At 39.0% G+C, this 25,220-nt stretch overlaps 2 long non-coding RNA genes across 2 annotated transcripts; one reads left to right on the top strand and one right to left on the bottom strand.

Annotated features, from left to right (window-relative positions):
* Positions 1 to 1,484: 1,484 nt before the first annotated feature.
* LOC109403116 (uncharacterized) lies at positions 1,485 to 2,543 on the top strand. Its single transcript, XR_003894730.2, has 2 exons — positions 1,485 to 2,054; positions 2,114 to 2,543. It is a non-coding gene; the product is annotated as an uncharacterized LOC109403116 (long non-coding RNA).
* A 5,081-nt stretch (positions 2,544 to 7,624) lies between these two features.
* LOC109403122 (uncharacterized) lies at positions 7,625 to 15,880 on the bottom strand. The gene is made up of 4 exons (XR_009998673.1): positions 15,550 to 15,880; positions 15,330 to 15,478; positions 14,585 to 15,268; positions 7,625 to 8,170 (listed from the first exon to the last, which is right to left on the bottom strand). It is a non-coding gene; the product is annotated as an uncharacterized LOC109403122 (long non-coding RNA).
* Positions 15,881 to 25,220: the final 9,340 nt, after the last annotated feature.

Here is a 25,220-nt window from a genome sequence, read left to right as displayed (position 1 = left end):
CGGAAAAAATTGCTGAAAATTCAGAAAACCGAACGAGTTTACTGATTTTCAGCAAATAAATCCAAACTGCTGATTTATCAGTAAAACGTATGTTTGCTGATTGTTGTTCAGTAAACCATTTTGCTGAAATCATAAATTGGTTTTTGGTGTGTAGAAGATCGTACACGTTGTCTGTTCGCGATTGAACCAGGACTAAGACCAGTGAAGACGAATGCTTCATTCAGCGTAGATTTCACCGCTACGACTTGTTGCTCATCAAGTATCAAATAAGTACCGTCTTTTGGAAACCTAACAGCAGGGATGGGAACACTCACTTGGAAAGAGTAACACTCACTTGCTATTTTCTCAGCTCAGAAGCATGCTATCAAAAAACAGTGTATGGAGCAATTTTACCTCGTGGTTTTATCTCAAACTTTCCCGAATAAATTAAGGGTCGCACACGCATTCCAAAGTCGTAACAGAGCGTTGAAGGCAACTCTCCGCGAGGTGAGTGTAATTTACATTCACCTCGTGGAGACTCGCCTTCATAGCCCTCTCACGACTTTGGTATGCATGTGCGACCCTTAATGTATTCGGCAAAATTTTAGATAAAACCACAAGGTAAAAGTGCTCCATACACTGTTTTTTGATAGCATGCTTATGAGCTAAGAAAATATCAAGTGAATGTAACTCTTTCCAAGTGAGTGTTCCCATCCCTGCCTAACAGTATCGGAAGCCCTTAGGTAAAATTTGAAATGACACTGCAAGGGTAAAATTCTGCTCCCAAAAATCATAAAAACGACTCATGATTTCATGAGCCTAGTACATTTTCGTTTTATAAAAATACACCATGATTTGTAATCATGATAGTATGAGCCATTGTCTCGTAATGCTACCAATGCGTTACTTTTTTCCTGAAATCATAAAGCTAAATCATATTTTTGAGATTTTGAATCATGGTTTCGGGTGCGCATCGCTTATGAATCTGACAGATTCTTTAGGACCATGAAGCGAAATCATGTTTTGGAGATTTCGAATCATGGTTTCGGGTGCGCCGCACTTATGGATCTGAGGACCATGAAACTAAATCATATTATTGAGATTTCGAATCATGGTTTCGGGCGCGCATCGCTTATGAATCTGACAGATTTTTAGGACCATGAAGCTAAATCATGTTATTGAGATTTCGAATCATGGTTCTGGGTGCGCATCGCTTATGAGTCTGGTGGATTTAAAAACAAAATAAAAAAAATTGCCGCCATTTCGGAAGTGGTTTAATGATGACCCAAAAACAAAATATGTTTTTATAGTAATCTCTATGAAGAATATTCAATAGCACAGAAATATGCGATTAGGATGGTGCTGGTGTCGTTTGACCGGAACAGGAACGAAGCCATAACGGATCGAACGGATCCGGGGCGAGGAATGACAGCCGCAGCCGGTTGAGCTGGAATGAGAATGATGGCGTGCAATGGACTACCTGCATCGGTTTCCGACACATTCCACCGCGAGAGGCGCTTCAACTATGGTTTAACTCTATCGGAAACAAATGGAAACTGTTTAATGTTCCTTCAAATTCCAATAGATGGCGACACAATAGCGTAAACAAATTTACCGTACTTGTCCCAAGTTAGGGTAAAAATGTAGTTTTTGAAATTTCACTTCAGAATGAACTTTGAATAGAAATTTTAAAACGCGTTTGAGTGCGTAGTTTTGATATACATTTTATTAAACAAATTACATGTAATTATTTTTATTGAAATAAGTATTAAAAATGATAAAATTATTATTTTTGGGATGAAACAGTCAGGTTGTAGGTGCAGTACGGTAAAGCTGCTACAGCAACATTTTGACAGATCGTTTGGCCAATCAGCATTCAGCATCATCACCGCCGGCTCGCACCAGCACAACACAAAAATATAAATAAAATCAGTAAAACTGAAAACGGGTGATATCGAGCATATTATTGCGACTGTTCTACTTGTTCAGTGAAATAAAAACGCGGCGGATGTATCATTCTGTCGCTGGAAGCCACCACCAAGGAAAATCCTGAAAATTTCGCAGGAGGAAATCAGGTAAGTCTTGTGCCATTATTACTACCCCAATGCTCAAACTCAACACCGCGTTTTTTTAGATTGATGAATAAAGTATTTACCTTCTGGAGCTCTAACTCAACGAATGAGAGGAGAAAAATACGGTCACACAGGAGCTCAAAAAAGTGCTGCAAAAATTGCCCGAGGAACGGTTTAACATCCAATCGCGTAGTGGCCATGAGGAAGTTTCCCGAAAAACAAAAAATATTCAGCCCCAAGAGACTGACCTCAGAGCCGTGGAAGTTGGCTGTAACATGCGACATGCGGACAAGAGAACGGGCTCTAATCAGACCGACGGCACAATCGCAGATATCAAGGAAAAAAATCACGCTACTGGGATATCGGATTGGATATCCCGTTAGATAAAAAGGACGCCAATCCCTGCTCGATGACTATCTGTTGTGGGCTGTGGCGGTTCAAGAGCAGCCCCCTTCCGGTTCCGAATAATAGCTGCGGAAGTTACAGTGCCTTCGTAGAGACCAAAAACCATCAGTCGGACCCGAGCTACAGATTCCACGAAATGGGATTCTTCGATGCAGGATCGATTTCGGTTGATAGACAACTGCTGCTATATTACATCAGACTATAGTTCGAACGCTAGCAGAGACAAAAAATGATTTTTGTTACACTTTTACTTTAGCGGTTTATGAAAATCTATATATATAAAAATGCAGTGGCATACGTGGGACCGCGCATAACTTGCGAACGGAAGGTCCGATTTTGATCGTCTTTGTTTTGTTCTATTAGTTTTCACCCAAAGAAGGTTTATGAGGCAAAAAAAAACATGAAAAAATTGAGAATTTTTGAAAATTGATCTTCCATACACTTTGTGACCGGGGAATTGGTCTTGGATAGAAATTTGAAACGTCAAAAAACGCAGTACACTGAAAAACAAGAAAACCCAAATTTGAGTATTTTTAAACTCACTTTTGAGTTCTTTTTTGCATCCTCTTTCATTCGCTCTCTTTGTTGTTGTCAAAGAGTGAATAGCAAAACAACCCAACTTTGAGAGTTCGGTGCGGGAAGCCAAAATTAAGTAAGTGACATAGAACCGAAAGTTGAGTAAATTTAACTGACGGTTGAGTAAAAAAAACTTCGACTTTAGGTACTTTGGCCGAATACGCCTAAATGCAAACTACCTACCTCAACATCAACTCCATCAACTCAAAATTGGCTTCCCGCACGCAACCTCGAAGTTGGGTGGATTGAACTCACTTTTGGGTACTTTTGTTTCTCCGTGTAGGCAAGACAAAGTTTGCCGGGTACAGCTAGTCTATATATATAAAAATGAGTTTGAAGTCCCTTTGAGGCAACAAACCTCACGAACGGCCGAACCGATCGGGTTGACTCTTGCATGATTTACTTCGTATTCATGGTGGCTGCGTTTATATGTAAAAAAAGTTACGAAATTAAACTGAAAAAGTAAGAAAATTGATAAAGTACTGATTTTCCATGAGCTGGGAAGAAAATCAACACGATCGAAATCAAACCAATCTAGAGTGCGGTGCTATTTTGAGCTCAACAGTTGTCAAACCACCACAAGACGGCAAGACAAAGTTTGCCGGGACAGCTAGTAGTCAATAAAATTATTTTACGATTCAAACAATGTACCGATTAATCTAAATGCATATCTATACGTCATTGCTCCACTTTTCCATGTACCTACCATTTCTGCACTTCGTTCATTAGATGGCGATCAGAATACCCCTTTTTAAGACGGATAAAAATGGACAACGTGTCTACGAAGTCTTTCATGGAAACCATCATTTATATGATTAATATACGAAACCACTTATTCGAAAGAAACTCCTTAAAATCTAGGTGATAATATACTTGCCACTGCCCATCATGTGGTGTACATCTGATCTTTTGAATATCACAAAAAAGTTATTAAAGTGGATTAATGCTTCAAATATTAAATACATCAGTTTAACAGTATATTCGACCTATCTTTATTTCTGTATTAAACGCAAGAATCTCTTATAAACTAATTCAGGCAAGTAATGCGTCACCCCGCAACCTGGGAAGACTTGGTCAACCAGCAATGATTATTTCTGATTAAACGCAAGAATGTCTAACGAACTATTTCAGACTTTCATAAGATACTATGTGATTAAAAATTTAGGCAAGTAATGCGTCATCTCGCAACCTGGGAAGACTTGGTGAACCAGCTATGATTATTTTCGATTAAACGCAAGAATGTCTTATGAACTATTTCAAAGTTTCATAAGATACAATGTGATTCAAAATTTAGGCAAGTAATGCGTCACCTCGCAACCTTGGAAGACTTGGTGAACCAGCTATGATTATTTTTGATTAAACGCAAGAATGTCTTACGAACTATTTCACACTTTCATAAGATACTATGTGATTAAACATTTAGGCAAGTAATGCGTCATCTCGCAACCTGGGAAGACTTGGTGAACCAGCTATGATTATTTTCGATTAAACGCAAGAATGTCTTATGAACTATTTCAGACTTTCATAAGATACAATGTGATTGAAAATTTAGGCAAGTAATGCGTCATCTCGCAACCTGGGAGGACTTGGTGGACCAGCTATGATTATTTCTGATTAAACACAAGAATCTCTTATGAACTATTTCAAAGTTTCATAAGAGACCATGTGATTCAAAATTTAGGCAAGTAATGCGTCACCTCGCAACCTGGGAAGTTTTGGTGAACCAGCTATGATTATTTTCGATTAAACGCAAGAATGTCTTACGAACTATTTCAAAGTTTCATAAGATACTATGTGATTAAAAATTTAGGCAAGTAATGCGTCACCTCGCAACCTTGTAAGACTTGGTGAACCAGCTATGATTATTTTCGATTAAACGCAAGAATGTCTTACGAACTATTTCAAAGTTTCATAAGATACAATGTGATTGAAAATTTAGGCAAGTAATGCGTCATCTCGCAACCTGGGAAGACTTGGTGAACCAGCTATGATTATTTTCGATTAAACGCAAGAATGTCTTATGAACTGTTTCAAAGTTTCATAAGATACTATGTGATAAAAAATTTGGGCAAGTAATGTGTCACCTCGCAAACTGGGAAGTTTTGGTGAACCAGCTACGATTATTTTCGATTAAACGCAAGAATGTCTTATGAACTATTTCAAAGTTTCATAAAATACAATAGGGGTACTCACTAAACAGATTAAATTGCTGCGTAAGCCATGATTTTCTGCTTATTTGAAATGTTTCATGATTTTGCGCATGAAATAATCAAAGATTGCCTTGGTGATCGCGACGTTTAATCAGTTTAATCAGTTTACGCTGTTAAGTGAATCCCCCTAATGTGATTCAAAATTTAGGCAAATAATGCGTCAGCTCGCAACCTGGGAAGACTTGATGAACCAGCTATGACTATTCTAGATTAAACGCAAGAATGTCTTATGAACTATTTCAAACTTTCATAAGATACTATGTGATTAAAAATTTAGGCAAGTAATGCGTCACCTCGCAACCTGGGAAGACTTGGTGAACCAGCTATGATTATTTTCGATAAAACGCAAGAATATCTTATGAACTATTTCAAAGTTTCATAAGAGACCATGTGATTCAAAATTTAGGCAAGTAATGCGTCATCTCGCAACCTGGGAAGTTTTGGTGAACCAGCTATGATTATTTTTGATTAAACGCAAGAATCTCTTATGAAGTATTTCAAAGTTTCATAAGATACTATGTGATTAAAAATTTAGGCAAGTAATGCGTCACCTCGCAACCTGGGAAGACTTGGTGAACCAGCTATGATTATTTTCGATTAAACGCAAGAATGTCTTATGAACTATTTCAAAGTTTCATAAGATACAATGTGATTGAAAATTTAGGCAAGTAATGCGTCATCTCGCAACCTGGGAAGACTTGGTGGACCAGCTATGATTATTTCTGATTAAACACAAGAATCTCTTATGAACTATTTCAAAGTTTCATAAGAGACCATGTGATTCAAAATTTAGGCAAGTAATGCGTCACCTCGCAACCTGGGAAGTTTTGGTGAACAAGCTATGATTAGGGTATCGCGCCACTTGGGCGGTGGTTCTATATTCGTCTATTTGCCACTATAACTCAGTCAATTTTGAAGCAATTGACTTGAAATGTTGTACTCGGGTAGATACTATCCCTATCTCACCACATTCCAAAAGTTGTGCCAATTGGTTCTAATTTGACTGAGTTATAGTGGAAAACAGACGAATATAGAACCACCGCCCAAGTGGCGCGATTCCCTATTTTTGATTAAACGCAAGAATGTCTTACGAACTATTTCAGACTTTCATAAGATACTATGTGATTAAACATTTAGGCAAGTAATGCGTCACCTCGCAACCTGGGAAGACTTGATGAACCAGCTATGATTATTTTTGATTAAACACAAGAATCTCTTATGAACAATTTCAAAGTTTCATAAGAGACCATTGTGCTCATTCTGCGAATGGAGTGACGTGAGAAAAGTCGGAGTCGTATATCGAGATGAGGAATCCACTCTCGAATGAAGTGACTCGCCGTGTAAATCAAATGGAGAGTCACCTCATTCGAGTCGAGATTTCTCACCTCGATATACGACTCCGACTTTTCTCACGTCACTCCATTCGCAGAATGAGCACACATGTGATTCAAAATTTAGGCAAGTAATACATCATCTCGCAACCTGGGAAGACTTGGTGAACCAGCTATGATTATTTTCGATTAAACGCAAGAATGTCTTATAAACTATTTCAAAGTTTCATAAGAGACCATGTGATTCAAAATTTAGGCAAGTAATGCGTCACCTCGCAACCTGGGAAGTTTTGGTGAACCAGCTATGATTATTTTTGATTAAACGCAAGAATCTCTTATGAAGTATTTCAAAGTTTCATAAGATACTATGTGATTAAAAATTTAGGCAAGTAATGCGTCACCTCGCAACCTGGGAAGACTTGGTGAACCAGCTATGATTATTCTCGATTACACGCAAGAATGTCTTATGAACTATTTCAAACTTTCATTAGATACTATGTGATTCAAAATTTAGGCAAGTAATGCGTCATCTCGCAACCTGGAAAGACTTGGTGAACCTGCTATGATTATTTTTGATTAAACGCAAGAAAGTCTTACGAACTATTTCAGACTTTCATAAGATACTATGTGATTAAAATTTAGGCAAGTAATGCGTCATCTCGCAACCTGGGAAGACTTGGTGAACCAGCTATGATTATTCTCGATTACACGCAAGAATGTCTTATGAACTATTTCAAACTTTCATTAGATACTATGTGATTCAAAATTTAGGCAAGTAATGCGTCATCTCGCAACCTGGAAAGACTTGGTGAACCAGCTATGATTATTTTTGATTAAACGCAAGAATGTCTTATGAACTATTTCAAAGTTTCATAAGATACAATGTGATTCAAAATTTTGGCAAGTAATGCGTCACCTCGCAACCTGGGAAGACTTGGTGAACCAGCTATGATCATTTTCGATTAAACGCAAGAATGTCTTATGAACTATTTCAAAGTTTCATAAGATACAATGTGATTCAAAATTTTGGCAAGTAATGCGTCACCTCGCAACCTGGGAAGACTTGGTGAACCAGCTATGATTATTTTTGATTAAACGCAAGAATGTCTTATGAACTATTTCAAAGTTTCATAAGACAATATGTGATTAAAAATTTAGGCAAGTAATGCGTCACTTCGCAACCTGGGAAGACTTGGTGAACCAGTCAAACTGAATTTTGGTTGAGTTATAAACTATTTCCATAAAAGGTACAAGTAATGCGTTAACTAGTCGTACTTAATTTTGATTGAAATTGATAAACTATTTGAAAGTCTTAACACAAACTGAACACATTGATAAGAGGTACAAATAACGTACAAACGCAACGTGGGAGAACTTTGGTAAAGATTGTGAACCTACCCTTGGATTTTCGGATTTTTATAGAGCCCATAAACACCCCCCTAAGGTACTCTTTATTGCTTGTAAATACAGTTGTTTATAAGAATTCTTTCGGACTTGTCCAGTGCTGATTATGATGTTTCTAATGGTGTAATACGTCTTGTAGGTAGTTTACTAACCGGAGTGATAAATGTTGAACAGCCATAATTGCCAGAAGAAACTGAAAAAAAAGCGTATGATTATTGAAATGACAGCGCATTGCTGACTATAAACTGGTTTTACACTGAAAATGGTTCGCTTTTTTTTGCGATTTTTATTACCATACACTCAGATATTTATTTGACGTGACTGAGAAATGGAAAAATTTGAGTGGAATTTGCGAAAAATCTACTCGTCCTCTCGGTAAGAATCGAACTCACGACTCCTACTTGAACTAGTAGGAGTTGTAAGTTCGAGTCTCACCTAGAGAACCAGTGACTTTTTCCCAAATTCCATCCCAATTTTTCCATTTCTTACTCACGCCAGTATTTGTAAGTATAGCTTTTGGAGTTAAGTAAAACATACACTCGGCTAATGAAACCGCAAATATCGATAAACACGTACCGTACGCAATACGATGTACAATAAGAACAAACAGCAACACATAATATTTTTCCTGGAAATTTTATAAGGGCTTATAAGGACCCTTCCAGGAAGTTTTTCCACATTCTCAACCAAATTTTATACACGATGAATGATTACAGAACATTGTCTACGGTACTTAAAAAGCCTCAAAGCACCCCTCGAACATTCATGGTACATGAACTGGGTGATCAAGGTCATCCAAACTTCTCTGGAATTAATTTTCTTAAGATCTAAAACATCTACCATCGTTTGTGTTCACTCTGTCCAAGAAATTTAGACACGTTGATGTCCATTACACCACACAATGCTATGAGCAACTTGATATTGTGGTAGTTGGACATTCCGTGAAATACAAATGGCCTCCAATACACTTTGAAGTTTGGCTTACGATATCTACATACTGTCTCATGCTTGAGTTGTGAAATATTTTCGTGGAATGTAGTCTATAGTGCTGATGGAACCCCAGTGCACATCTATAATGCTTTTGGTACATTTATGGGATATTCCAGGCTTTCCAAACTATTCTGGAATTAGGTACTTCAAGGTCTACAGGCTCTACTCTTGCTTTTCTTCACTCTATCGGCATAATTCTTTCACGATTGTGTCTGTTGCATCTCATTATATTACGAGTATCTGTATTTTTTGCTATTTGGGTGTCCACTGGCATACAAATGGACCCAATGTATTTTGAAGTATGGGTCGCAATATCTGTAAATCTTAGGATACTTTTAGTGTAGCGAATGCTCGCGGAATATAATCTACGCTACTCTTAGAACCTCAGGGTGCAATTCTGATAACTTAGCAACATTCACTTGGTGATCTAGGTCATCCAAACTATTCTGGGATTTGAAGGTCTTACACTCTTGTATCTCTTTACTTTATTCTTCCACGATTACCTCTGTTGTATCTCGTAATGTTTTGAGTATTCCTTTGTGTTGCTTGTGCATCCACTGACATACAAATGATCTTTATGGTATTTAGAAGTGTCGGAAATTACCCAAGAATTCTTCTAGGCGTTCCTCGGAAATTCCTCCAGGAGTCCCTCAGAAATTCACCGTGATGTTCTCCGAGAACTTCTACGAGTTCCTAGGGAATGCCTCAGAACTTCCCGTAAAATTCTTCAGAAGTTTCCCAGCAGTTTCTCGAAAGTTTATTCAGGACCTATGCTGGAATTCCTTCAGGAGTTCCTCAGGAATTACTTCAAGAACTTTTCGAAAAATCCTGCAGGAGTTCCTCGGGCATTCCTCCAGAAATTCCCCGAGGATTTCACGGGAGTCCTCCAAAGATTTTTCCAGGCATTCCCTTAAAACTCCTCAAGGAAATTTTCTCAAGAATTCATCCAGAAATTTCTCCTGGGATTCCTCCAAGAAGTTTTCCAGGGATTCATCCAGGAATTTTCTTAGGAATTTCTACAGGGATTCCTCCAGCGATTTCTCTAGAAATTCTTCCAGGGATTCCTTAAGGGATTCCTTCAGGGATGCCTTCAGGAATACCCCTAAGGATTCCTTCGCGAATTCCTCCATGAAATCATCAAGGAATTCAGTCAGATATTCCTCCAGGAATTCAGTCAGATATTCCTCCAGGAATTCCTCCAGAGCTCCTTCAGGAATTCATCCAAGATTCCCTCCAACAACTAATCCAGAGATTTCTTCAGGATTCAAGGGAATCTTCCAGAAATTCTTCCAGGAATTTCTTCATGAATAACTGCTAATTTATGTATGAATTCATCAAGGGATTCCTTCAGAAATTCCTCCACGGTGTCCTCCAGAAATACTTCCAGGAGTTCCTCCAGGAATACCTCCAGGAATTCCTCCAGCAATTCCAACAGGGGCTCTTCCCGGAATTCCTCACAGGGATTCCATCAGTCATTCCTCCAGGGCTCCAGGGATTCCTCCAGGAATTCTTTCTGGATATACTCCAGGATATATTCCAGAAATTCCTTCAGCAAATATTCCAGGAATTCTTTCAGGAATTACTCCAGGAATTTCTCCAGGAATGACTCTACGAACTCCTTCTGAAATTACTACAGGAAATCGTCTAGGAATTGTTCCGGGAAACACCCCAGGAATTCCTTCAAGAAATATTCTAGGAATTCCTCCAGGAATAATTGCAGGAATTTCAACAGGGATTGCTGTAGGAATTACTACAGGAATTTCTCCAGAAATTCCTTAAATTCCAGTTCTTGCGGGAAATACCTCACTTGTATTCGGAATTACTCGCATGAATTACTCCATGAATTCTTACAGGAAATAATTCATGAAATCCTCCAGAAATTCCTCCAGAAAATAAAAATTGAAAAAAATAAATTCTAAATTTTCTCGCAGTTCAAGGAAATCCTTAAGGAATTCATCTAAGAATTTACCTGGGAAATTCTTTAAAAATTCCTTCACAAATTAATACATAAATTCTTTCAGAAAGTGCTCCAGGAATTCCTCCAGGGTATTCTCCAGAAATTTCTTCAAGAAATTCTTGAAGAAATTCTTGGAAGTATTCTTGTAGGAATTCTTGGAAGAATTCCTGGAAAAAATCCTAGAGAGATTCTTGGAGGATTACCTGAAGGAATTCTTGGAGGGATTTATAAAGGAATTTTGACATAAATATTGGAGCAGGTCTTGGAGAGATTCTTATTAGAGTTCATGTTGGACTTCTTGAAAGAATTTCTGAAAAAAAATCCTTGATGGAATTCTCGGTGGAATCCGTGGAATTGTCCCGGGAGTATTTTCTTGAGAAATTTCTGGAGGTTTTCTGAAGAATCTATGAGGTATTCATTAAGGAATTTCTGAAGGATTTTTTAAATGAATTTCTGAAGGAATTTCTTGAAAAATCCGTGGAGGAATTTCTAGCGAAATTCCTGAAGGGATTAAAGGGAGCTAAACTTCAGGATAGTTTGGACGACCCTCAATGTCCCAAAGGTTCATAAAAATATATAGTAGACTTTAGGTTGGTCCAGTCACCGCTATTGATTATGAAACGTTACTCAGTATGTGAGATGTAGCTGATGTTACGAGGGTAGACCTGAATTTCTGAACTCATGGATAGTTTGGCTGACCTGGAACATTCCCATAGTGTCTCTAAATGACATTTGAGATTTCAAGAGCTTCACGGATCTCAGCAGATCCTATGCTATTATTTATGGTGAAAATACAAAGTTTTTCTTGTAGATTTGAAGGGCTTCATTATAGAACAGTTTGGAAGACCGTGAATGTTCCAAAGGTTTATAATAAAAAATAGACTTCACACGATATACACATGCAAAATGGTCATTGGCAGAGGAAGCTCTCAGTTAATAACTGTGGAAGTGCTCATAAAACACTAAGCTGAGAAGCAGGCTTTGTCCCAGTGAGGACGTTACGCCAAGAAGAGGAGGAGACTTCAGATTGTTCCAGTAACTGCGGTTGATTATGCATCGTTACTCAGTATAACAGATATGGATACAGTTACGAGTGTAGACCTGAAGTCCTAAATTCCAAGGAAGTTTTGCTGGCTTGGAATATCCCTGTGGTGTCTCTAAATGACATTTGAGATTTCAAGAGCTTCACGGATCTCAACAGATTATGCTATGCTATTATTTATGGTGAAAACACATAAAATGTTCTTGTAGATTTGAAGGTCTTCATCACAGAACAGTTTGGACGACCGTTAATGTCCCAAACAGTTATTATAAAAAAGTAGACATCAGATTGCTCCAGTAACTGCGGTTGATTATGCAGCATTACTCAGTATAACAGATATGGATACTGTTACGAGTGTAGACCTGAAGTCCTGAACTCCAAGGAAGTTTGGCTGACCTGGAATATCCCTGTAGTGTCATTTCAGATTTCAAGAGCTTCGCGAATCCCAGCAGGTTATGCAATACTATTATTTATGGCGAAAACACAAAAAGTTATTCTAGTAGATTTGCAGAACTTTATTATAGAACAGTTTGGACGACCCAAGATGTCCCAAAGGTTTATAATAAGCTCTTAGACTTCAGATTGCTACAGTAACTGCGATTGATTATGTAGCGTTTCTCAGTTTAACAGATATGGATACTGTTACGAGTGCAGACCTGAAGTCCTGAACTCCAAGATAGTTTGGCTGACCTGGAATATTCCTATAGCGTCTATAAATGACATTGTAAATGTCAAGAGCTTCACGGATCCCAGTATCTTTTGCAATGCTATTAGTTGTGGCGGAAATAGATAAAATTATTCTTGTAGATTTGAAGGACTTCACTACAGGACAGTTTGGAACACCTAGAACATCCCAGAATATAAAACACCTTTTGATATTCTTGATGAAGGCTAAATGGATATGTACATATAAACGAAACCCACGTCCAAGTTTAGCTTTTAGAACAACAAGTATGTCAATTATTTCGTTTTTTTTTTCAAATATCATGGTGTTCAGGATGTTCTAGGTTATCAATGAAGTCTCAAATACAAATATCCCAATTTTTCTCTAATAGAGGACTCAATTTGCAACAACTTTGCCGAAGACAGTATTCTGTTTTATCGAATGGGTGAATTTATACATCCGTTTCTATGTTGGGGTCATATATGACCCCTCCGACTCCAAAGGGTTAAACCTAGGGATGATACACAAATTATGTCACGCAACAATCGACCCTTTTCAACCCCCCTCCCCCCATGTCACATTTTTTGTATAAGACCTCAATATTTTTTGTAAGGGTCGTCACGCTCTGCGAATGCGAAACCCCCTCTCCCCCCTCAAAGCGTGACGTAATTTGTGTACGGCCCCCTATACTGTTTCCCTTTATTGGTATTCTTTATTTTCAGGCTTGAAGGTTTAGTTTTAATGACCCCCTGACCCCTACCCTTCCACCAAGATTTATGGATACACGTTTAAGGATTTGGCATAATGATCCCTTTCAAGATAGTGGCTCTGCTATGGCTCACTACCGTTTGAGCCTTTAGTTTTCAGTTATTATTGTAACGTTTTTTTTTAAGATAAAGAGGTTTTATGCCTCTTTGATAAAGATTTTAATCAATGCAGCAAGGAAATCACTCAAAAGGGGTTTCCCTCTTTTAAAATTTTGAAGTCAAATAAATAACAATAACATTAACACCTTAAACCTTGAAAGAACTCCTGGAGGAATCCCTACACGAACTCCTGGACGAATACCCTAAGGACTCGGTAAGGATTTACTGGAATGCTTGAAGGGAGTACTGAAAGAAACCATAAAAGTAATTCTGGAAGGATTCCTTATGAAACTCCTGGAGAAATCCCCAAAGGAATTCCTGGATTAAAACTTAAAACTCCTAAAGGAATCCCTGGAAGAATTCAAAGATGATTCACTAAAGGAATTCCTGGAAAAATCCCTGAAAGAAAACGTGGATAATTCTATGGAATATCTAATAGAGCTCCTTGAGAATTCCCTGAATGAGCTTCTGGATTAAACCTAGAGAAAACTTCTGGAGGGGTCCCCAAAGAAACTTCTGGAAGGATCCCTAATAAAATCCATGAGAAACCCTTGCAGGAACTCCTACAAAAATCCCTGAAGGAATTCCAGGAAGGATCCGGTTTTTGAATGGAACTCCATGAGAAATCCCTAAAGGAATTAAACCGTGAAGGAACTCCTGGAGGAATTCCAGGAAGCATGCCACATGAAACTCAATGAGAAATCCCTGGATGAACTCATGCATTAAAACTCAAAGGAGTCCATGCATGGAAAAACTCCAGCAGAATGGATCATTGAAGTAGACTTTTCCGCTACTCACCGCATCGAAACAAAAGCGCCACCGTATATGGACGGTAGCACAGTGACAGCAGACGAGTAACGTCAAACACACAAGGCTACGGTGGCGCTATCTGTTCGTTTCATAGCGACCGTTTTAGTTATTTTAGTGATCCATTCACGGTAAAAACTACAAACTCAAGAGGAATCCTCATAGGAACCAGCAATAAATTAACTGACGAAGCCGGGAGATAAACAAATAACTGGTCGGATTCCACCCGTTGAACCCGATAATGACAGTAATATGGACCGAACCAATCTAAATCGACTTACCTCGACGCCCCGCAAGGCTCTCTCAAAAAGCGTTTTAGAAATCCAGTCCCCTCACCTTCCGCTTGATCCGGGCGTATGGTCCGATGGCCAGATCAGTGCTCAAGTCGTACCGGACCCTGATTCAGCTGGTGAACTGCGGGATGGTATCTTCCGGTGCGATCCTTATCATTTCGGGGATGTACCAGCCGCGGACGGCCTAGGTGTTAAAAATAAGCTGCATGGTGGCGTTACCGATTTCCGTCTTTAGCGCTGGCTTCGGATTGATAAGGTTCCCGAACAGCTTCGCTTCCAGCAGGGTGGGTATGTCCGTGTCAAAAACTTCATCCTCCTGGTACCGGTACTGCTCCAGGTGATACTTCTTGAGGCTTTCCGGCAGCGGTAGTCCGCTTGTGAGATTGCAGAAAAGGCCAAACAATCCGTTCGCCATTGAAGGCTAGGTTATGAGCATGCCCGAAGGCCAGGTTATGAGTGATACACCACCTCCAGCGAGATATTTTTGACATCGCCGAAAAAGTACTTCACCAGGAAAATCATCATCCTCGACTGGTCCTTCATCCGGAACACCTTCGCAAATGCATCAGCACTATAGAACCAGCATACAAGTTTCCCGATTCGTTTTTTTGATTTAGGGATTTGAAAATGATCTTCCTCCGGCTGGCGTGCGGTTCCTCGGTGTTAGTCGACCTAAATAACAGAGAACGTAATTAACTCCGGATGCCCCACTCTTTGGTACCGAAAAACAAACCTGCACCATCGTGGCTGCCGAACTCCTCGTCGCTGACTACCGAACCAAACAATGCCAGCAAGAGGCGCGCAGCGACACTGTTGTGGTTATTTTTCACCCGGAAGACGGCTGCTTGCTGACCGCTGCGGCGGTGGGGGAAACTTTTACACCTGAAATGGTCAGTGAATTAATGAATAATGATGAAATGCAATCTTATTAGTGTAATTAAATTGAATTTTACCGCATATTTCTGCTTCCGCGTTGTCGCACCCTGAGACGAGACTCGCGAAGACGAAAAAAAGCAACGTCAAGTGCAGCACGGGGAAACGAAACTAGCCAAAATTGACATAAAAAGAACTCAAAATTAGGTACTCTTCTATCACTACTGTTTTGGATACTATTTTGTTCTCAGTCTTCAATACTTTTCACTCAAAGCTGAAGTACGTCAACACTACTCGCTTTTGAGTAAAATGGAACTTTAACGCATCAGCGCTTTTTGTTTTGCTTCCCATTTTCGCAAAGTATCCAAAAAGGAGTGTTGATGCAGTACTCAGCTTTGGCTGAAAATTTATCACGTATGCCATATTGGATCAAATTGATGCGTGCATTCCGGGTAAGTTTTTCAATTTTCTCCTTTTTAACTATATGTTCACTGATAACGCCAACAATATTTTTCAGAACACCCGACCGAACCATTTATCTTTGACCGAACCGGCGGCACCGATGGAAACGTGTGCATGGATATCAGTCGGGAAAATATTGAAACGACCTGCTGGAAATAATCTTTGCTGTTGCCGTCGCTCGGATTACAACATTTTCAATTGGTAAGTAATAAAATGATGTGCTTCTAACGATGCGTTTCTGACTGCTTGATTTCTCACCAGAACAGCATTCCCGATACCGATTCTGGAAACAAAATCTTCACAACAACGGAAGTACCTTGGAGGAGCACCGTGCGAGATCGGAACAATTATGTGTATAATTTGTGGCAAGTGAAATGTAATTGTATTTATTGAATTATATTTGGATTCGAAATAAAATGAATAATTTAGTTATTGTATGCATTTCTTATATTGTAAAATGATCGAAAACCCTAACAAAATCATGAAATTTTCATGAAAAAAACAGCTTCAGCACAGGACTTGATTTTGAGTAATTTTAAACCAATATTAAGTAGTCCCGAAACACTTAAATTCATCCAAACTTATGTTCTAGTGAAATAACTCAAATTTGAGTTCTATCGAAATAACTCAATTTTGACTGGTTGTACTTAGCTGTCAAGCTGAGTGAAAAAGACCTAATTTTGAGTAGTTTCGTTTCCCCGTGAGCCCAACTGAGCTGTCAGTTGTAGCCCGTTTGATTACGTTACCTAAAACGAGGAAAGTATTGCTATCCGAGATAAATTCTGAAGCCAAAATTCACTCCGAGCAGCATTTTCTTCTCCTGTACTGTCAAAAATAAATTGAAAACAAAATATTCCAATGATTACTTTGCTTGGCGATTGTTGGCGATGCAAAATTTCACCTCAACATGATTTTGTGCGTGAATGGGATTCAGTTACACTGCATGTGAGCTGATGCGGTCACGTACGTGTTTGAACCACCAGCCCAAAACATAATGTCAACACAGATAGAAAGAAGAAAAAAATAACAAAGTGGAGAAAAAGAAGACCGTCTTCGCGAGTCTCGTCTCAGGTCGCACCTAGCTTCAAACTTTTTTTTTATTTTTTTGTTTACGAATTGACAGATGGGTAAATAGAAATCCATGTATATTAGTGATGCCATGTATAGGGAAAGGAAGATCAACCAAAATCGAGGCAGAAGTTATCGGTCGAAACAATGTATGGGAATTTGAACATTTTTCCAAATATTTTAAATATTTCGAAATTTTGGCAAAAAATATTTGGTACCGTAGATTACTATCATTATGGCCTACAACCTGTACCAAATATTTTTTCTGATAAATTGTTTAATTAGTCAAGAAACTAATTTTTATTATTTTCTCCATACATTTTAAAAGTGAAAAACTCCTGCTCACTAGCGCCATCTGTTGCAATTTTCGCAAAAGCTGGTAATCCATTGAATGTTACTTACACATTTTTTTTAATCATTAGGAAGAAAATTCAACACGCTTTTTTACTCACGCGTCGCTAAACGGAGAATCGGACACTGCCGGGACGGTGCCTGCGTCGTTTTTTATGCGGCCGAAACTATGCAGTCGAGATGGGGCTGGTGTCGTTTGACGGCGCCGGAACTGGAAACAAACGAAGTCGGAATGGAATTGGACAAGGAATGGCAGCCACGTTTGAGCTAGAGCAAGAACGATGGTGTGCAATCAAATTTAGAAATGAGAAAAAAAAACAACATAAGAAAACATTTTCGACACATTTTACTTACCAGTTTCATTGAGAGAATGATTTCACGAAGAACACACTAGAACGCTAATAACACAAAAAGTGACATAACTATTGTATTTTAAACTAGGGTAAATGCACCAATAGTGGTGCTATTAGTAGCTCCTTGTAGAAAAAATAATTAAATAAAATGGATAATACCACAAAATAAAAAGTCTGAAAACGTTAATCGGTAGTTTTTCACTTAAATTTGCTAGGAAAAATGTAAAAACCAATGCTTATTTCAGTTTTTGCCAATAAATCACTTGCCCCAACTATAGGTACACGGTTCCTATTATGGAGGTAAAATTTAACATTGGTTCCTATAGTGGCGCATCCCATTGAATTCTTATGGGACACACCACTATAGGAACACTACCACCACTATAGGTGCAAAGGAGTAAAAAATTTAAGGAAAATAATTGTTTAAAATAGGTTTTTCGGCAAAACCTGAACACAAAACTGAATTAATGTTATTAATTAGTAATGATGCATCTATTAAAAATATCATTTACAAGCTTTTTGTTCGAAATAGTGCTAAATTGGCACTACCACCACTATTGGTACTACCTCCACTAAGGGAGCTTTTACCCTATATTTCAATTAAAATAATAGCTTTTTTAATTTTTTTGCACCAATCACCAACGATACCACACACTGAATGATCACGTTTTGACAGGTGTGCGGAGTGCGCGTAACGCTTGATAATTTTCATGAGTTCAAGCTCATAAAAATGGTTGCAACGAATCATGATATTAGTTGCTCAGATTATGAAATTATGATTCGTGATCATGATTTCATAAAATGACAAATCTTTATGTTTTATGATTTGTGAATCATAAAAACAGGATCAGATTTGTTTCCGTGTGGGTATATAAAAGAGTGACGTAGTCCTATGTCAAAAACGTTTGTTCTGAAATATTAACTTTGTTTATTTTGACCAAAAGACCCGATGCGTGGCAAAAACCTCGTAAATACTACGTCAGGGGAAAATAATAAAAAAGGCTACTGGCAAACGAAAAAACAAAACACACAATCTTTCACCCATCAACTTGTTTGTTTCAATGAACTTCTGACGCTACCTATCGTCATGCCGCGCCCGGGCGGCAAACAGAAACAGCTTCCAAACCGTGACTGAAAAGTAAATGACGGCCCATCAACCGTTCTAAGGAGCACAAGTGTCATCGGTCGCATTTGCTCCACATGGCTCACACGGATTCTGGCTGGAATGGCTCAACAGCGTCCATGCGGTTCGAACCTCCCCGAAGAATCCGGCTTCGTCGTCGTCGACGGGGATTACTTTTCGTTCTTTGGCACCGAAGACAAGCGCACGTGAGGATCGTCATCATTGTTGCCGGTGCTTTGAGGAGGTCTCTGAATTTTCTACGGCTACTAGATTGGTGACTTGTCTGACAAATGATAGATGAGCGGCGATTGAACTTCTGTAACGAATACAATAATGACACTGGACAAGTGATTCTTAACGATACAAATTAATCCAGCAACCACAATGAACATTATTGAACATGCCACGGCAGCCTCGAAATGTCACCGCAAGTCACCATGGGCCCTTTCCCGTAACCGTTTCACTGAATAATTAATTCGACGTGCAATGATTTTCATCAGCTATTTATAGACACGGACACCGTCGTTGTCAATCCAGTCTTTACCAGCAGACCTATCCACCATAAGGCCTGTCCGTCTGGTTGGTTGATCTGCATGCTCTGCTGTAACACTGTGACAAGGCGCACAGCTCAGTCCACGCCGTGCGAAATCGATACCCTATACACATGAAGTCGACCGAGAGAAAGAACCCCTTCCCTGCTTGGGGTCTTTGTTGTCGATCGCAGCAACCCGGACCCCGCAGAAAGCACAAAACCAGACCAGAAAATTGCATAAAACTCGCTGACATAAATACACAAACGCCACACTTGAGTGGCGAAAAATCGGCGCACAAAACTGCACTGCTGTCGAGTCGTTGCTGCTGGGACTGCTGGCTGACAGTGCAGTGGAACAAGGAATTCCATTAAAAACAACATTATTTCATTTCATAAGTAAAATATCAGCACCAATAAGAAAAAGGACCGTCGCGTCGCGCACATATTGCAACAACTAGAAATTCTGGTTTTGTGCGGCAACCACTTGCGAGTTTGCGAGTTGCGCGCGCGCCCCCATATGGTGCTGTGTTGCGGACGACGACGACGACGACGACGTCGTCGATGACAACGCGAACAAAACGAGTTGATCAAATGTTGTTGGTCTCCTCGCCAGACCGCGCCACACCGTATCATAAGCAATGCATTGCAGCGAGCGCGCACAGCATGCAATCATGCATGCGTTCGATCGATCGATCAACAAATCGACGTTTCTCTAGGCGCGCGCGCGCGCGATCGCTCCTTGTGAGCCGATGCGCTGAGCGGTGGCAGTCTACTAGATTGCGGAATTGCAAATCAGTCGAGGCGATGGAAACAGGATCGCGTTGCGATCGCGGTGAAAGAATTTTCCTATCCCGAATCAGTTGCGCGCTACTGAAAGCGAAAGCCAGGCAACATTGTAGTGGAAGAATCATTAATCTTAGAGCGTTATCGGTTGAAGAGTTTCGCTCAAGGAAACCTAGGTGCCAAGAAGTGGCAGTAGCAACTTAGCCAAGTTGATACGAAAGTTGTTCAAACTCTACTGCAATTTGGCCCTTCCAATTCCTAACGACAGTAGAATGCACGGAAGAGTCTTGCGTGCTCCATTTTGAATATCCTTAGGTGATGATGATTAACCTGGGCTTGATAGGGGAATATCTGTAAGTAAAAAGAAAATCGTGTTAAGTACTGTTCCTTTGAATTACACTAATTTGCATCCTTTGACAGATACGTATTTCGTCCTCAACTGTAAGGTCGTCTTCAGTGTCTTATCCTTTGGTGTTTGTTTGTGCGATGTTTCAATTTCCCCAATGGGGCACGTTCGGTGTAGTACTAGATTTGTAGTAATGAGCTGAATTTTAGTATGGTGAGAAGGTCAATTCTCCGTTTCTGCAATGAAATGGTGCAAAAAGCGTGGGTATTATGATTCCTTACCTAATTTGATGCTGTTTGAGCAAAACTTTGGATAACTATGTTGTTTATGTTGTAAGAAATGGAAAAAACAACAACACTGTTGCCCAAAGTTTGGCTCAAACAGCATCAAATTAGGCAAGGAATCATAATACCCACGCTTTTTGCACCATTTTATTGCAGAAACGGAGAATTGACCTTCTCACCATACTAAAATTCAGCTCATTACTACAAATCTAGTACTTCACCGATCTGTCCTATTGATGAGTTCTTCCTAAGGTTGTTATTGTTGTTGTTTATTTGTTTACTATCGGGGATTTTAACAGATTTTAACATTTTATGGGACATTCATCCCGTTCTTCCTAAGGTGTAAGTTGGTGAGTTCGTTCCATAATAATCTATGCATAAATTTATTAGTGTTGGCACGTCGCGTAACTGCAGGAATAAAGTTAGTTAGTCTCATATAGACAACTCTCATGACTACCTTTTTGTGAAACGATTGAAATAAAATCTATCAAAGGACAGAACGGATAATCAATCTCGGTGGTTAGTTTGGTTGTAAAGAGAAAGGGTGGTACGGTCAAAATTTGGTCAAATATTTTTTTTCATAACTTTGCGTACACGAAAATAGCTGATTTTTGGACCAGTAATGGTGCATTATATGTAGCTAATGCCATAAAATTTTCATCAAAATCGGTTTAGTTTTTGCGGAGATATTGTTGAATCCTGAGATCTGCAATTTTAAAATTTTGTACAAAGAGGCTTCAAAAAAAAGAACACATTTTTACTGTTTTATTTATAGAGCCAGAAATACTGAACCGAATTCAATGATTTTTTTTCTGTATATAAAGAATGCATGCCGAAATGTTGTGTAAACATTTTATTCAATTTGATTTTGCCGTTTTAAAGTTATATTTGTTTAACTGGCACACTGTCAGTTTTTTTTTTCATATTCAAACTGCCACAACTTTGGAAGTATTCATACATAATGGCTCAAAATTTTACTTAGATCTTATTTGTATAATAATATTATACAATTTTCATATGAATCATATGAATCAGAGCAGTATTAGTAATTGTATAACCAAAAGTGTGCTCTACTGATCTTAAATTGTCGAAAATTTACTATGGAGCGCCTTTGTACAAAATTCTAAAAAGGGAGGTCGTTGCTTTTATCTACATATCAACCAATACTCAATGGAATTTGATGAAAATTGTATGGCATAAGCTACACATAATGTACCCATAATTGGTCCAAAAATCAGCTGTTTTAGTGTACGCAGTCTGACGTAATGAAAAAAATTGTATGACCACATTTTAACCGTACCACCCTTTACGCTGACAAGGAAGAAAGACTTGATTCTGGAAAGAATCTATTCTTCATAAACCTGAGTGTCTACCGCGGTGATTCCCAAAGTGGGCGAAAATCCCCAGGGGGCGAAAATCAGGCCGAAGGGGGCGAAAATTTGAAATACCAAATTTGGGGGACGAAAATACTAAATAAGGGGGCGATTTTTTAAATAATTGAGAAATATCAAAAATATTGAAATACAAGTTCAGAATGTCAACTGTATCATTAAAACTCCCTGACATTTCAAGATTTTTTGTTTTTAGGATTTGAAAATGTTTCGAGACCAATTAAATTTTACAGTATTTTTGATGTTTGTTCACATAAACATACACATTTGTTTGGCAAAATTCCAAGAAAAAAAGGCTGCTACACGAATTTCCGAAAGAATTCCTAATGATTCAAGAGATTTAATAAATGAGAAACTCCTAGGCAAAAATTCATGATTGACTTTTGTCCAAGTTATGAAAGGAAGAACAAAACTTTCTTATTAAGTAAAAAATAAGAAAGTTTTGTTCTTAATTTATATGAGGTTTTTTTTTATTGAAACTTCAATCAAAAATATGACGTTTAGGATGCATCTGGAACACTGGAGCCTTTTGAAAATTTTCCACAAATACAGCGTTGAATTCTCTCAAAAGCGAGTAATAGCTGCATGTCTGCATATCTACTTATTTGACAACACCAATTTCTACAATTCATGGAAATTGAAAATCGGCAATTACTGAGCAAAGCTGACTACATTTGAAAATATACAAATAAGGGGCCCAGATGCAAAGGGGTAGAAGTGGCCATTTTGTCGATTTTGAACTAAGCTTATTAGAAAATTCTTCAAATTTCAAGCTTTCAGGAAATTTTTTAAGATTATTTTTACGTTGATTAGAAAAATTACAATAAATCGAGAAAAAATGGGTCGATTTTGAAATTCCATACATTTATTCGAGTTGTGATTTTTGCATCAACGATATTTTTGTAATTGTTTTTCAATTTCCCACCATTCCTATTTGAGTACTTATGACTAAACATTTCGGGTGTTGAAGAACCCCCTTTTAGAATATTGATGAAACATCTGGTTGAGTTTAACGAGTGTTCGTAAATGTTCACAGTCCGTTCTATTTTGCTCGATTTTGTTCAAAACTATGTATAGCACAAACATGATTTCAAGATGCACTGTTTTTACATGCAATAATGCAGTTTGTTTTTCAAATGCAGACAATCAACGCATTTGCAATACAACTCAATGAAAATGAGAGCAATACTAGTTTAGGTACATTAAATATCAGTGTTACCATATAGCACAGACAAACAGACGTAACTCCTAGAACAATTTTCGTAAAAATTCATCGCCCAGTTCACACTACCATCACCTGGTGGAAATGTTGCACGGAACACTGCGTTGTGCAATATCCGTCAACAGTAGGCGCTAGTGTGAAACGTCGAACTCAAAGAAAAACGATGCGTGCGCCTCTGGTTGTGAAAGTCACAACTATGAAGATTTAAAATGATCGTGAAAAGAGTGGTCGATGGAAATTTCGATAGTGTTACGTCTGATGGTGTCAAATAGTGGGCTATTAACGGCTCTCGGTTAGCAAATTTTTAGCCTTCTATCATTGAAAAATTCAATCTCACTGAGAGGGACGAAAATATTTTTCTCAAGCTTCAAGGGGGCGATACCTCCTAAAAGTTTGAGAAACACTGTAACAACATGTGTACCCCACGTAAGAAGTGCTCGTCAGTTGTGTCCTGAGTTATTCCAAGTTACTCAATGAGTAACCAGCTCTTCACATCGAAAATTAAACTAGAATAGGAGTGAAAGGAATCAAATAAAATGGAAAGGGTTCTTAGAACGTTCATAAAACCAAAATAAAAAGTAAAACTTTTATGACGGGTTTCAAAACCTCTACCAGAGTAGTTGGTCACCAAAATGTTAGTTGGGTTTTTGCCTTTCTCTTGCAACAAAGCGTACTGAAAAGCTATATGTTCACTTAAAAAACGAATTTTCGATAGAACGCTCGAAGGGTCAACTCACATATATTAATCAACTCAGTTCGACGAATTGACATGATATCTGTATTTGTGTATGTATGTCTGTGAGCAAAAAAGACCATACGGGACGAATTCAGCAGCGCCAATCCTACCTTCGATACGCAGCACCCCGTGATCATCGAGGAATGCCGACAGCTTTCGTAATGGGCTCCTCTTTGCCAATCGTTTAGTCTGTTGTGCTGGTAGATGCTGGTTTCTGCGGATCGTTGTCACTTCCTACTGGTAGCTTCCAAAGAACGATTTCTGCATTCACTAACTCTTCTCTTGACAGGGTAGTTCCATTACCAGGCTCGGTAGATTTTTTCCTACAGCGGTCGATGAATCGAAGAACGTAGCCAAACCGTCCGAAGCAGCCGTTGAAACTTGGAGAAACGCTTATAGTTGACCAACGAAACTGGATTTGCATGATGGTGAGCGTGAACTGAGCGAATCTCTTCCGGAGTGTCCGGTGGAGGGAACTCTTGATTTGGCCACTCAGATTCGTCCTCGTAGAGGAATTCTGGCCCAAACCGACTTCATCAGTCGGGCTCCGATGACTGCGGCTTGTAGTAACTGCAGAACTGTTCTAGTCGAGGGACCGACATTGGCTTCAAGGGGCTACTTTTGTTTTAGCGGATACGAGTGAACAACGTACCCGCCCGCGGTCCACAATCCGGAAGTAAGCCGCTTCACTCGCATCTACAAATACGTGGAGTTCGAGGCTGTCGAGAGAACGTGGATCATATCCAGGAAAGTAGCAGCGAGGTATCTACACTTGGTTCAGATTTTGAAGCACTTCAACCCATCGCCGCCAGTGATGAAGCAAATCTTCCGGAATACGAATACGAATTCACACCGGCTCTCCAAATGTTCTGGATCAAGCATTTGCCTTATACGACAAACGCGGCCACGAGCCCAAGGGAGTCGAAGATATTCATAACTACTTGCAGAACCTGACGCTTCGTTGGAATAACATTTCCTGCTAGTAGCTGCTGAACGTCCGGTCGTAGTCTGAGGGCAAACATAAACTCGTTGTTCTCTGGCACCCACGACACAGGGGATCTCTGGCGCTCTAAAAAGGCGTTTGAGGGGTGTTTCACGGA

Source organism: Aedes albopictus, chromosome 3, assembly GCF_035046485.1.
Source record: "Aedes albopictus strain Foshan chromosome 3, AalbF5, whole genome shotgun sequence".
NCBI lineage: Eukaryota > Metazoa > Arthropoda > Insecta > Diptera > Culicidae > Aedes > Aedes albopictus.
This window is presented reverse-complemented; position numbering and strand designations above follow the sequence as displayed.